The sequence below is a fragment of the Muscardinus avellanarius genome, assembly GCF_963383645.1.
Source record: "Muscardinus avellanarius genome assembly, chromosome: 14".
Taxonomy (NCBI): domain Eukaryota; kingdom Metazoa; phylum Chordata; class Mammalia; order Rodentia; family Gliridae; genus Muscardinus; species Muscardinus avellanarius.
In genome coordinates, this window is record NC_137800.1 from 36,018,755 (window position 1) to 36,034,050 (window position 15,296).

General features: G+C 41.2%; 1 pseudogene across 1 annotated transcript in view; it reads left to right on the forward strand.

Annotated features, from left to right (window-relative positions):
• Positions 1-565: 565 nt before the first annotated feature.
• Positions 566-15,296, forward strand: part of LOC308273125 (glomulin-like) — a 28,431-nt pseudogene continuing 13,700 nt past the window's right edge. Inside the window, exons 1-3 of the transcript in view lie at positions 566-691; positions 2,855-2,935; positions 7,931-8,039. The product of the transcript in view is annotated as a glomulin-like (transcript). The remainder of the gene's footprint in view (positions 692-2,854; positions 2,936-7,930; positions 8,040-15,296) is intronic.

Sequence of the window (15,296 nt, forward strand, 5' to 3'; positions counted from 1 at the left end):
GAGAAAAGATAGTCTTTTCAATAAATAAATGATGCTAGAAAAATTAGATAGGCATAGGCAGAAGAATGAAATTAGGTGCCTCTTCTCACCATACACAAAAATCAACTCAAAATGGACCAAAGACCTAAATCTCAAACCTAAAACTAGGAAATTACCACAAAGAAAAGATTAGGGGAAACACTTCAAGACATAGCCACAGGAAATGATTCTTAGATAGGATCCCCAAAGCACAGGCAACAAACATGGAAATAGACACATCGGATTATATCAAACCCAAAAGCAAAGGACACAGTCAGCATGATTCAGAGACAACCTAGAGAACAGGAGAAAATATGTGCAAATGGTATGTCCAGCAAAAGTTTGGCATCTAGAATATACAAGAAACTCAAAAAGATGAGCACCAAAAAATAGACAATCCAATTTAAAAAGCTATCTAATGAACTAAGCAAACACTTATCAACAGAAGACCACAAATGACGAATAAACAAATGAAAAAAATGATTAGTTTCACGAATCATCAGAGAAATGCAAATCAAAACCACGGTGAGATAGCACCCCAGCCCGGATGGAATGGCCATCATTCAAAAAGCAAGAAGCCATCAGCGCTTTTGTGGATGTGGAAAAAAGGGTGCTCGTACCTACACAGTCGGTGGAAATGTACATCAGTAGAGCCGATATAGAAAACAGTATGGTGTTTCCTCAGAAAACTAAGAATAGAACTACCATATGACCCAGGAATTTCATTACTGGGCATAGCATATACCCAAAGAAGTTGAACTCCTTATACCAAAATTAGACTTGCAGCACTACTCACAATAGCCAAAATATAGAATCAACCTAGATGTCCTTCAGCAGATGAATAGATAAGAAATTGTGGTATATTTACATAATGGACCACTACTCAGCCATAAAAAGAATAAAACACTGTTCACAGCTACATAGACGCAATGACACAAGCCAGATACTCAAAGACAGATATCACATGTTCCCACTCTTTTAAGGAAACCTAAGACAACTTGTAGAAGTCTGGAAGAGGACAGTGGTCACTAGAAACAGGGAGGAGGGAATAGAAAGAAATTAAGAGGGACTCCTAGGGACTGGGAAGGGTGCTGGGGGATCAAGATAGAAGAAGAGTAGATAGAGACTACCAGGGGACAATGTATGCATGTGTGGCAGTATCAGTGAGCCCCATCAATGTGTAAGATAAATGTGTTAATAATTATTAAAAAGGACCCAAACCATAACAAAATAAAAAAATAGAATAAAAGTCTTTTTGAAATGTTAGAAGTACAAAAGGGTAGCTGGGTGTAGTGGTGCATGCCTATAATCCCAGTACTTGGGAGGCTAAGACAGAAGGATCACAGGTTCAAGCCAGCCTCAGCAATTTAGTGAGGTCCTCAGCAACTCAGTGAGACACTTTACTTCAAAATAATAATAGTAATAATAATAATAATAATAATAATAATAATAGGACTGAGGATGTAGCTTAGAAGTAGAATGCTCCTGGAATCAATTCCCAGCACTCCAAAAAAAGGATAGATAGACATAGATATACATATACAGACCTATTTTTTTTTTTTTTTGGTGGTACTGGGGGTGGAACCCAGGGGCTTTCTACCTCTGGGCTACACTCCCAGACCTATTTTATATTTTATTTGGAAACAGGGCCTCACTAAGTTGCTGAGAGCCTCACTAAGTAGCTGAGGCTGGCTTCGAACCTGCGCGATCCTCCTGTCTCAGCCTCCCAAGAGACCTAATTTAAATGGCTAAATTGTATTTCTGAGTTATAAGGCCAAGATTGTGAATGTTAGAAAAGAGAAAAACAAAACAACAACCAAAAAAAGAGAGTAAGAAGAAAGATAATAAAATCCCTAACAGGAATTAAACATGCTTTAAAATATATTTTATTGTAAAATAAGACAAAGATATAGAAAACTACAATAAACAAATATTGGCTCAATTACTTAATGTGTACATGCTCACAACCACTACTCAGGTCAGAACTAGAACTTTCCTACTTTTATTTACCCTCGTTCCAACCACACCCCTTTCTAGCCACATAATCATGATCTTAATTTTTGTAGCGGTCATTTCCTTGGATTACAAAATATAGTTTTGATACCCAAATGCATTCTGGATAATATAGTTTAGTTTTTGTCTTGCTCATTTAAAACATTTTATGTCTTTTAGACCTCTCTCTCTCTCTCTCTCTCTCTCTCTCTCTCTCTCTCTCTCTCTCTCTCTCTCCCTCCCTCCCTCCCTCCCTCCCTCTGGTACTGGGAATTGAACCCAGGGGCATTCTATCTCTGAGCTACACCCCCAGCCCTTCTTATGTATTATTATTATTTTTTTTTGGTGGTACTGGGGTTCCTGGAAACCCTTCTACCTCCCAGCTACACTCCCAGACCTAATATATATATATATATATATATATATATATATATATATATATATATATATATATAAAACAGTGAGGCTGACTTCGAACCAGCGCAATCCTCCTGTCTCCGCCTCCCAAGCGTATGGATTCCAAGTGTGTGCCACCACGCCTGGCTCTATTATTTTTTTATTTAGAAAGAGTTGCTGAGGACCTCATTAAGTTGCTGAGGCTGGCTTCATATCTGTGATCTTCCTGTCTCAACCTCCCAAGCACTGGGCTTACAGGTGTGCACCCCCATTCCCTGATTTAACGCTGTTCCAGTCCCTATACCCCCCTCCATCCCATTTGTCTTCTCACCTTTTACCTATTGAAAGTCCAGGCTCCTTGGCTCACAGTGTTTTGCTGAATCTGGCTTTGGCTGGTGATAGACTCACAGTGCAGCTCCACGTGGCCTGTCTTCTCTGTTTCCTGCAGCTAGACCCAGAAGCCCAAATCCCTTTGATTCCTTTAGCAAAACCAAACACTATGAAAACAAAAAATGGGAATGAACTATCGGTGAGTCTTCTCTTCACCTCTGGCCAGTTGAAGCAGAGGCTGGCTTTGCTGCTCTCGTCAGGTGCACCCTAGTCTCAGCTTCCAATATGGACGGGTTCTGTGTCTCTATTTTTGCTGCAGGAAGGCACCCCATTCATCAGTTCTCTGCCAAGGAGAAGACTGACTATTGTCCTACTGCATCAAGAAGAAGCTGCCCTCACCCAAATCACATGAAAGGGGGAAAAGTTAAAAGTTTAAACTGTTTCAGTGACCCAATTACAAGTTCTGACTGGCAGTTTGAGATTAACTTTTTTCTTGTGACTGTACTTTGGGCCCCAGGCATTCAAAACTGCCCGATTATTGCTTAGTCCCGACTTCCCCAGATCCTAGGATCCACTTGATCTGAATCAAGTCTTGTCATGAATGGGGAGCTCAGAACTGGCATTTTCATGATTCTGATGCTCCAAGCATTCCTTTAATTCTAGGAACTAAAAATACAGAGCTGGACATGGTGACACACTTGTAATCTCAGTAGCTGGGAGGCTGAGACAGGGATCACGGGTTCGAGGACAGCCTCAGCAACTTGGTGAGGCTTTCAGCAACCCAGCAAGAGCCTGTTTCTAAACAAAAAATTTTTAAAGGTCTGGGGTGTAGCTTGGACGCAGAATGTCATTCGTTTCTCCAATATCACACACACAAGAAGCAGGAGGAGGAGGAAGAGAAGGAGGAGGAGGAGGAAGAGGAGGAGGAGGAGAAGGAGGAGGAGGAGGAGATTTAGAAGTACAGTGTCAATCAGATTTTCTTGAAGTGACGTAAACTACAGTCCCTGCTCTTTGGAGCAGACTGAGTCGTGGGCCATTTGTGGCTAATTCGCAGCCACACACCAATGGCTGGGAACCACCATTCCCGCTTCTGTCACGCTCACCTGTGCAGGTATCAAAGTCTTTGTGCCTTCCTCCCCATCCTTAGACACTCCCATAGTCCCAGCCACAATTTGCCTAACTGGCTACCCAGGCTATCAGTTTTGGCTCTTCAGAATCTATTTTCCAGCCGGGCGTTGGTGGCGCACGCTTGTAATCCCAGTACTTAGGAGGCTGAAACAGGAGGATCGCACAAGTTCAAAGCCAGCTTCAGCTACTTAGTGAGGCTCTCAGCAACTTAGTGAGGCCCTTTTTCCAAATAAAATATAAAATAGGTCTGGGAGTATAGCCTAGAAGTAGAAAGCCCCTGGGTTCCATTCCCAGTACCAAAAAAAAATCTATTTTCCATACCACGGTCTGAGTGATTTGTTTCAATGGAATTTAGTGTGTGTGTGTGTGTGTGTGTGTGTGTGTGTGTGTGCGTGTGTGTGTGCGTGCGTGTGTGTGTGTGTTACTTGGGATTGAAGCCCATGGGCATTCTACCACTGAGCTACACTCCAGCCTTCTTAGAAATTTGTTTTGTTTTGTTTTGAAATAGGATCTCTCTAGGTTGCTGAAACTCTCGCTGTGTTACTGAGGCTGTGCTTGAACTTGTGGCCCTCCTGGCTCAGCCTCCCAAGTACTGAGATTACGGGTGTGCACCACTATGCCCAGCTAGATGACATTTTAACATCTCATTACTATTAGGATAATGAGAGGTAAAATTCAAATTCCTAATTCCAAATTATTAGGGCAAATTCCAAATCCTTCCCACAGCTGGCAGGGCGCACTGTGTCCCTACTCTTCCTTTGGTTTCTGCCCTCACTGCCTTCTGGGGCTGCAGAGGCCCCTCCCCCCTGCACTCAGTAATGGCCAGTACCTTCCTGGACCACCTAGACACTAGATTTCTCCTCATCCACCTACTAAATACCCACCTGCAGAAATCTGTTGCTTTTTCTTCCTTAAAATTACTTATAAACTGTGCACAGTGGCGCATGCTTGTAATCCCAGCCTTTGGGAGGCTGAGACCAGAGGATTGAGGTTCAAGGCCAGCCTCAGCTACTTAGTGAGGCCCTCTGCAACTCAGTGAGACCCAGTTTCAAAACTAAAGAATAAAAAAATATGGCTGAGGGTGTAGCTTGGAGGCAGAATGCCCCTGGATTCCATCCCCAGTACCATGAAAAATTACTTATTATTGTTGTTATTGTTATTATTATTATTATTATTATTATTATTATTAGTAGTAGTAGTAGTAGTAGTACTGGAGGTGGAACTCAGGGGCTTTCTACCTCCGGGGTATACCCTCAGACCTATTTTATACTTTATTTGGAAACAGGGTCTCACTAAGTTGCTGAGAGCCTCACTAAGTAGCTGAGGCTGGCTTCGAATCTATGTGATCCTCCTGTCTCAGCCTCCCAAGTGCAGGGATTACAAATGTGTACCACCATGCCCGGCTACCTATAATTATTATAAATTGTGGAAAAATCTGCATAACAAACTTACCACTTTAACCTTTTTTTTTAGTATACATATCTGGAGTGTTACAGCACTGCGCAACACTCACCACCTTTCTCCAAATTGACCATCTTCCCTGACTGAAGCTATCTGTTAAACACTTGCTTCCTGTTTCCCCTCCCTGCAGCTCCTGGGAACCACCATCCCACTTCCTATCTCTATGAACTTCTCTGGGCATTTTGTATAAGTAGAATGAGTAAATATTTGTCTGTTTTGTGACTGATTTATCTCAATATATAGTATCTTTGAGGCTCATATATCTAGCAGCCGATGTCAGCATGTCCTACCTTTTAGCTATTGTGATTAGTATGTTATGAACATAGGTGTTCAAATAACTATTAGAATTCCTGCTGCTTTCGATTCTTTGGGGTATATACACCCAGAAGCTGAACTGCTGGTTTAAGAATTAAAATTGTTAAACTTTTTTTGAGGAATACCCATCCCATTTTTCCCAGGGGCTTTACCATTTTACGTTCCTATCAGCAAAGAACCAGGGTTTTAATTTCTCTACATGCACAATAACACTTAAGTTCTATTTTTTAATAATCACTATCCTAATGTGTATAAAGTGGTATTTCATGGTAGTTTTGTGTGCATTTCCCCAATACCAACCAAATGTTCAGTTGATGTTGAATCTTATTTTATGCGCTTATGGGCCATTTGTAGATCTTTGATGAAATGTCTATTCAAGCCCATTGCCCATTTTTTAGTTGGGTCCTTTGCTTTGTTTTTGAGTTGTAGGGGTTCTTTATATATTCTGAATATTAGCCCTTTGTCAGATATAAGATTTGCATATATTATATACCTTCTGTGTCTCCTGTTTCATGGGTTGGTTTTGTTCTGTTGATAGCTTCCTTTGATACATGAAAGTTTAATTTTGATGAAGTTCAATTCATTTTTTCTTTCGTTGCTTGTGTTTTTGGTATCATAGCCAATAAGTTATTCATAATTTTAAATTATGTATTGATTTAACTACTTTCCTTCATAGTTGCTTGCCCTAATAGACTACAAGACACATAAAAGCAGAAAGCTCTGTTTGATCACCACTGTACCTCAAGTACCTACACCAGGGTTGGTGACTAGCAGTTTCCTGTACAAATATCTGTGATCTCATGAATACAGGTCTTCTGATGTTTTTAATTTGTGATATAGCATTATACCCTATCAACTTTTATATTTTATATACTTACATATTTATATGGTAAATATCAATTAACAAAAGTTATTTCTGTGTGATATTTAATGATCTCACTGAAAATTAAGAAACATGAATTTATCTATTTATTTATTTATTTGTGATATTAGGGATTAAACCCAGGCATGCTCTGCCTTTGAGCAACTGCATTCCCAGCCCCTTTTACTTTTTATTTTTGAAACAGGGTCTTGCTAGGTTGCTGAGAGTCTCACTAAGATGCTGATACTGATCTCAAACCTGTTATCCTCCTGTCTCAGCCTCCCAAGTACTGGGATTACAGGTGTGCCCACCATGTTGAAGTAGAAACATTAATTCTTATTTTTTGTAGAACTGGGGATTAAACTCAGGAGCATTCTACTTTTAAGCCACGCCCCTAGCCAGGTTATTTATTTATGTATTTACTTATTTACTTATTTATTTATTTATGTGTGTGTGGTACTGGGGATAGAACCCAGGGGCATTCTGTTTCCGAGCTATGCCCCCAACCCTATTTTTAATTCTTTATTTTGAAAAAGGGTCTCACTTAGTTGCAAAGGGTCTCACTAAGTAGCTAAGACTGTCCATGAACCGGGATCCTCCAGTCTCAGCCTCCCGAATGCTGGGATTACAAGTGTGCGCCACCACGCCTGGCTTATTCTTTATTTTGAAATAGAATCTCACTCAGTTGTGGAGGGCCTCACTAAATAGCTGAAGCTGGACTTAAACCTGCGATCCTCCTGTCTCAGGCTCCCACATACTGGGATTACAAGCATGTGCCACCATGCCTGGCTAGTAACATTAATTTAAAACAATATTGTTCCAATATGTTTGGGGAAGTAAAATAGACACAACAGAAACTATATCAATGGCATATTTAAAAAAACATTCTAGCCGGGCGTGGTGGCACACGCTTGTAATCCCCGCACTTGGGAGGCAGAGACAGGAGGATTGCGCAGGTTCGAAGCCAGCCGCGCGCGCTGGCTTAGGAGACCCTGTTTCCAAATAAAAATGTAAAAATAGGTCTGGGAGTGTAGCCCAGAGGTAGAAGGGCTTCCAGGAACCCCAGTACCACCAAAAAAAAAAAAAAAAAAAAAATTCTACTTTCCCCAAAGATGGAATGGCTAATGGTACATATTTCAAGTATTAATCATTGCCTTTCATATCTGATGTGACTTCATGATATATTTCTATATTTTTTACTGTCAGTTTTTCAAAAGTGTTATAGACCTTCTGCTTAAAGAGGGGGCCGGTCCCCTTGCTTTAGCTTAAGTGATAGCCCAGAAAACATGATAAAGGAACCATCATTTCTCTTATGAATTTTTTAAGCATTCAGAAAGAAATAACAAGTATTAATTTGCTTCTTAGATCAAGCAAACCCATAAAGGATTTTCTTTCATTCTTTTATGTTTCTGGGAATTAAAATTACAGGAACTTGTATTGTCAGATGAAAAACAGCAGGGGGAGCTCATGAGGTTTTTTGGGCAGCTATTGCTGGCCACCCTCCCCCTTCCAAAAAGACCCCACTACATTGCAGGAAGTATGAACTTAACAGCACAAAGAAGAAAGCCAAACAAAGAGAAAATGGACAAAAGGGGGGAAAGGCTTTCTAATGAGGCGAAAACGCCAAAATCAATTTCATAACAAAAACAATCCACACCCAGAGCCCACCGCCCAGACACCCCTGGCCACCCTAGCAGCCCAGCATACCCCTGGTAGCCAATGCCCCACCACCACTCTCCATTCCCGAGCCTGTGGACTAGATAACTAGCTTAAAAACTATCGTGTAATCTTACTAAACATGTCTTTAAAATAGTGAAATTCTTTTGGGGGAACAACTTAATATAAAAAAGTTGGGTTGTAAGCCTCAGAATAGTTAAAGAATATGAAATACAGCTCTCATTCACTGGAAAAAGTGAGGGGCACCAGGACCTATATTTCGAGCTTCAGGGGTAGGATAAGAAGTCACTCCCTGAACACAGGGCGGGGCAGGAGCAATGAGCAGGAGTATTTCTTCTGTGGGAGAAAACACAAGTGGCATAGGTACTTTGATTTTAGCCTGGGCCACAGGAATGGATGCTTAGCACACTCAGTCACCCACTCTCTTAGCCTCCACCATCTCCCACTCTGAGGCCTCCTAGAAAACTAAGCTGCGAAACCCTTGTTCAAGGACTTGGGCCACTGGGAGGGCTCATTGCTGGGCTGGGCGGGGCGGGGCTGGGGTTGAGTCTTACCTTTGCTGACACTCTGTTCATAAGGATGTCCAAATCACAGCTGAGCACCTTAGAACACAGCTTGAAGTAGTTATCACCTCTCCTGGGGCAGGGATGATCTTGGGATTGGGAAAACAGCAGATTTGGGCGAGTAGCCAAAATGCCTTACAAACTCCATGAAGTTCAAGGTCTTCTCTTGGTTTGTAATCAGTGTCCCCCAAAGAGTACAAATCGTTCCAGTGTTATTTCTAGATGAGTATAGAGCCACTGAATAAAATATTATGAATCATAATTCTACTGGAATATTGAGAAATCCAGTTTCTTTCTTCTCTTTCTTTTTCTTTTCTTTTTTTTTTTTCTTTTTTTTTTTTTTTTTGTGTGTGTGGGTCTGGGGATGAAACCCAGAGGCATTCAACTTCTGAGCTACACCCCCTGCCCAATTTTTTATTCTTTATTTTGAAACAGGGTCTCACTGAGTTGCGGAAGGCCTCACTTAGTAGCTGAGGCTGTCCACGAACCGCAGTCTTCCAGTCTCAGCCTCCCAAATGCTGGGATTACAAGCGTGTGCCACCACGCCCGGCTGAGAAATCCAATTTCAAAAGAAACTAGGATAAATATATGACTATAGAAATACATGTCTAGCTCAGTTTTATGCCACTGTGTTTTCTATGTCTTGGCATATTTCAAGGGCTTTTCATAATAGCAAACTGTGATGTAATACCATGAGTGTTTGCAACAATTTCCACCAAACAAACACATGCATGGCTTATGTATAATTACATGTTGTGGAATTTAGTTTTCTTTAAAAGATTATCTATGTGTTCTCACAAAATAGATTGTAATTTATTCTTTGGTAAAGAGTACACTTGAAAGGGAAATAAAACTGTAGGAATGAAGAGTATATAATCGTATGACCTTTAAAAACAAATCTCTTTAAACAAAACAAGATTTCTTGCTTTTTTAAAAGGATGTACAAGCCAGGCGTGGTGGCACAGGAGGATCACACAGGTTCAAACCCAGCCTCAGCTACCTAGCGAGGCCCTCAGCAACTTAGTGAGACCCTGTTTCCAAATAAAGTATAAAATAGGTCAGGGTGTAGAGCTTGGAGGTAGAAAGCCTCTGGGTTCCACCCCCAGTATCACAAAAATAAATGAATGAATAAATAAATAAATAAATAAATAAATGGATGCACATATTTTCCTGTGTATGGACCTGAAGTTTCATCTCATCTAAACTTTCCAGTTCTTTTTCTATTACCCAATAGTGTTTCCAACCCAGACTTTTAATTATCTTAAGTAACTTAGAGGGGGAAAAAAGAAAGAATAAATAAAGTTTTGTTTATTATCTAAGTACTGGTTTAATTCAATTACAATAAGAAGAATCTCTGAATTAGATGCCTACTTTTTAGCTCAAATACTAAAATTGACTAGAAATCTCAAATTATAATGCTCTTGAGGAACCATAGAAGAACAACATAATAAGTCAACATGGCTATAAGATAATTTCATATCAATGTATCAAGCAGAAAATAAAGTGGTATGTATTCCTTTTTCTGCAGTGTTTACTCAACTAAGTGTCAAAATGAATAGAATAGTATTAAGTGTCATAAGACTTGATTTCCTGTTCAGTAAATTAAGAGATTTAGGTTAGAAGATTCTTAGGTTCTTTCTAAGATCTAACACTCCAGAACTAGGCAACACAAGTATCCATCCCAAAAGTTCTGTTAAACTATGTGAAATATAAAGGTTGTATTTCCTTAAGGGGTGTAGATTGCTGCCTAATTTTAAATGGGATAGATCACACTAACATGACTAAGTCTTCAAAAGGAGCTATGGTAGTGAACAGCTGATGGAATTTGAAATGTCCCTTGGTGACAGAAACTCAACAGCAACACAAACAAGGAATTAACAAAACAGGAAATAAATTCACAGGAAGGCACAGAAGCCCCTTAAATTTATAAATTTGTTAAGTCCCACACTCACTGAGTCAATAGATAGCTCAGGAACTGATAGAATCTGATAGCTCAGGAATTGATATAATCTGATAACGATGGCCTCTGGCAGGCTCTTGCCCTGTACTAAAAGTCTTTACTATTGACTACACCAATCACCAATTGAAAAACAAAAGTGGTTTGTAATTCCAGCTGTTATCCCAACTCTTCATTCCCTCATTGTTGGCCACCCCATACTTAGTTATGAAGCCTATTGCAGGTTTCGTGTTAGATTTCCATGACTGTAACAAATAACTGAGCTGATCGCCAGAGAAAGAGGAAAGGTTTGTTATGGCTCACTATTTTGGAGGTTCCAGCCCATGGTTGGTGGTCCCACTGTCTTAAAGCCTGTGGTAAGGCAGTGCATCATGGTTGAAGCCTGTGATAGAGGAAGGTGGTCACCTCTTTATGTCCAGGAAGCAAAAGAAACAGAGTGGAAGGGGCCGCTGTCCCAATATCCCCTAGAGGGGCACTCTCCCAGTGACCTAACTTCCTCCCACGTCCTAAAGGTTTCACCACCTCTCGGCACTGCCATGGGCTGAGGATCACGTCTTCAATACATAGGCCCAGGGGGGACATTCACAATATAAGCACAATCCAAGAGCAAGTTTATGATTCCCTTGTTACTATGAAAGAAGAATGAATAAAGGATTCCTTCTGTTGATTTATAAAGTCTTAAAGTAAATTAACTCTAACTGGGCATTCACCGACTGTGACACATGCTGAGATTTTGGGGTATGCCTACAAATTATAAGAGAAATAAGAGTACCTTTATCCTTTAGCCCACCCCCTTCAAGTGATGCTGAGGGATAAAGATAGTGACATAGAGCAAGTCAACAGTCCTAAGGAGCAGCGGGAGATTCAACTCTGACCGCCACAGCAGAGCTCTCGGGGACTAGGGTGGACTGGAGGAGTCTCCTCTCACCAAGTGTGAAGAGTATAAATAGCAGAACCAAGCAGATTGTGAGGACTGTTCACTCTGCTTTCCCTACAACCTCGAGGCTCAGACTTAGATTCCAGTGGATGAAGCCAGAGCACGTGGGCCCACTTCCGAAGAACCAGAGAAAAGTGGGAATGAATTCAAAGGAGTATAAAAGAGGCCAGACATCAGTACTGCTGTGTGTAGCCACACACACTGGTGCTGCAAAAGGCATCAGGACTCAGGAAAAAATGGGAAGTGGAGACTGCTCTTTATTACCAGATGCAGGCTTAGTTACTGCTGACATTTGCTAATATAAGATGCTTAGGAACTCTTAAAGTTATTGATCTTCTAGGAATCAGTTTGATATCCATTCATTGGCTTACACCTATACCTGATTGTTTTCATACTAATATTTGCCTTCAGATTAAGGAGGCTATGATAAAGTTAAGAGTAGGATCTGATTTGTACAGGTTTCCCACATTCATGGGTGTTCAAAAGAGCCTTAGAGCCAGGCGTGGTGGCGCATACTTGTAATCCCCGCGCTTGGGAGGCGGAGACAGGAGGATCACTCAGGTTCGAAGCCAGCCATGCTGGCTTAAGAGACCCTGTTTCCAAATAAAAATATAAAATAAGTCTGGGAGTGTAGCCCAGAGGTAGAAGGGTTTCCAGGAACCCCAGTACCACACACACAAAAAAAGAGCCTTAGCATGCTTTTCATGTAACATGACACACTTTTATTTTTGCAAATAGTAAGTTATATTAGTATTTTTGTTTGCTTGTTTGGGGCTGTACTAGGGTTTGAACCTAGAGCCTTATGCAATCAAGGAAAGTGATGTACTACTGAGCTATACTCCCAATCCCATTTTTTGTTTTTTGGTGCTGGGAATTGAAACCAGGGGTGTTCTACCTGTGAGCTACACCTCAGCCCTATTTATTTTCTATTTTGAAATAGATTCTCACTAAGTTGTGAAGGGCATTGCTAGGTTCCCGAGGCTGGCCTCAAACCTGTGATCCTCCTATCTCATCCTCTCAAGTACTGGGATTACAAGTGTGGGCCACCACGTGTAGCTCAACCCTTGTTTTATTTAGAGGCATGGATTCACTGAGTCGATCAGGCTGGCTTTGAACTTACTATCCTGCTTTGCCTCCCAAGTAGATAGGATTTATAAGCATACAGCAAGGCACCCAGCTGATGTCAGAGTATTTAATAATGTTTTCATATTACTTATAATTATTTCCTTATTCTTGCTAACCATTACTTAAATATATAACCAGTAAAACATACAGAAAATATATACACATGCAAAGAAAAGAGATCTCAATTTTTAAAAATTGACCATTAAACTTTTCTTGCACATTCTTCACAATCTGCTGTGTGTGTGTGTGTGTGTGTGTGTGTGTGTGTGTGTGTGTGTATGTGTGAATGTCAGTGCATTTTCAACACTGGAATTACCAGTTCAGTGGGTAGATTAAGAGATAAGGAGAACTGATGTTCCTTAAGAACTATAGTTGGCCGGGCGTGTTGGCGCACGCTTGTAATCCCCGCGCTTGGGAGGCAGAGACAGGAGGAGACGGGAGGATGGCGCAGGTTCGAAGCCAGCCGCGCTGGCTTAAGAGACCCTGTTTCCAAATAAAACCTATAAAATAGGTCTGGGAGTGTAGCCCAGAGGTAGACAGGCTTCCAGGAACCCCAGTACCACCAAAAAAAAAAAAAAAAAAAAAGAACTATAGTTGATAACTCCTAAGAGAGTTATCTTGAGGAACAGAATAGTCTGTCATCAGTGAAGGGGACAAAGGGAGCTTCCATGCATCTGTGAATTTTAATTTCTTAAAAAGAAAAGAATAGAAGCAAATATGGCAGAATGCTCTCATTGCTGAATTTGGGTAGCAGGCAAATTAATGCTATATCCTTCTCTATAGTTTTCTCTAGATTCAAAACATCATTTTCAAAAGAAAAAAGGCTAGAATTGCTTTCTCAACTTGGCATGTGCTGCATTTCTGGTTTTTTTTTTTTTTTTTTTTACTATTTTTCAGGGTCTCTGCTTATATCTGTTTTTCTCAGAGTATAGACACTGTTGCTTTATCATAAATTGCTTTTTACAAAACTTAGAACATTTAATGGAATTTATTGTCAATAACACGGAGTAACCTTCTCCTGAAAAAAATAAAGGTGGACTTCCGGGAAGATGGCGACCGAGAAAAGCGGGGCTTAAGAGTCCCGCTAACAACCAATCTCCATTACCACAAAAAGAGCGCCTTTCATAGCCAGAAAACACCATCACCAGAAAAACAAAAAAACCACCAGGCTCCAGAGAGAAAGCGGACTGAGAACAGAGCTCAGGGCCACAGAGGAGACACACGCGCCCGAGGACACGGCAGCAGCGCCATACTGCCGGCGGCAGCGGCGAACTCAGCGGACGGCTACAACAAGCCGAGGTGAGCCGATGCGGAACAGCCAGGCGGGATCTTTCGGCGCAGACAGCATTTAAAGCTCCCAGTGGCTGAGCTCAGCACACGCTGCAGGGATTCAGAGTGGAAATCAAAACCAGAGAAGAAAAATTACGCCAGCCTCATGGCCGAGGGCGTGGCAGAGGCGCCATATTGCCACCGGCGGCGGCAGCAGCAGTGAATTCACCGAGTCCAGTACAACTACATCTACGTACTCAAGAACAGTGAGTCAAATTGCGGGCCACAGAGGAGAAATCCCAGTATTGGGCCTCCTGGGACTTGACCCAGTGAGGGAGTGGTGGTGGCAGAGATATCACACCATAGGAGAGCGTGCAACCTGGCACCCCCCATAGTTTAAAGCAGCCTCTATCGACTCCCTGGGTCGGAGACTCTGTGATACAACCCAGTAAAGGAGTAGTGGGGTCTGAGATAATACAGACTCGAGATCCAGAGCACCTTAAGTGAAGCCATAGTGACCCAAGGGAAGAACCCAGAGAAGGCACAAACCTCCGAAATCATGGGAAAGAGGAATAACACTGAAGTAATGAATGTGCAAAACCCCACAACATCAGAACCTGATAAAACAGAAAATCAGAGATTTCTAGAAGATCAAATCAGGAAAATAACTGTAGAAATAATAGAGGTGCTTCGAAAAGAACTCAGAGAGAGTCAAAAAGAGATAAAGGATGCAATTAATGAAGTAAAGGCCTCAATTCAAAGCACAAACAACCGATTAGACCACATGGAGAACAGAATCTCGCTCTTAGAAGATGAGCAATCCAAAAATGAATGCATAGTTTCTAATCTAGAAAAAGATATCCAACAGCAGGAATCTGACATTGAAGAAATATGGGCCCATCTTAAGAGAGCTAACCTAAGAATAATTGGAATAGAGGAGGGAAAAGAAAGTGATACCAAAGGGATCAACAATCTCTTCAAGGAAGTAATAGCAGAAAATTTTCCAAATATAGAGCAAGAGGTTGATACACAGATCCAGGAAACTTATAGAACTCCCTTTAGACAGGATCCGAGAAGAGGATCCCCACGCCATATAATTGTCAAAATGACCAATGTGGAAGCCAAGCAGAGAATCTTAAAGGCAACAAAAGCAAAGGGCCAAGTGACATTCAGAGGCAAACCAATTAGAATCACTCCAGACTTCCCAAACCAAGTCATGAGAGCCAGAAGGGCTTGGAGTAACATATTACAAACTCTGAAAGAAAA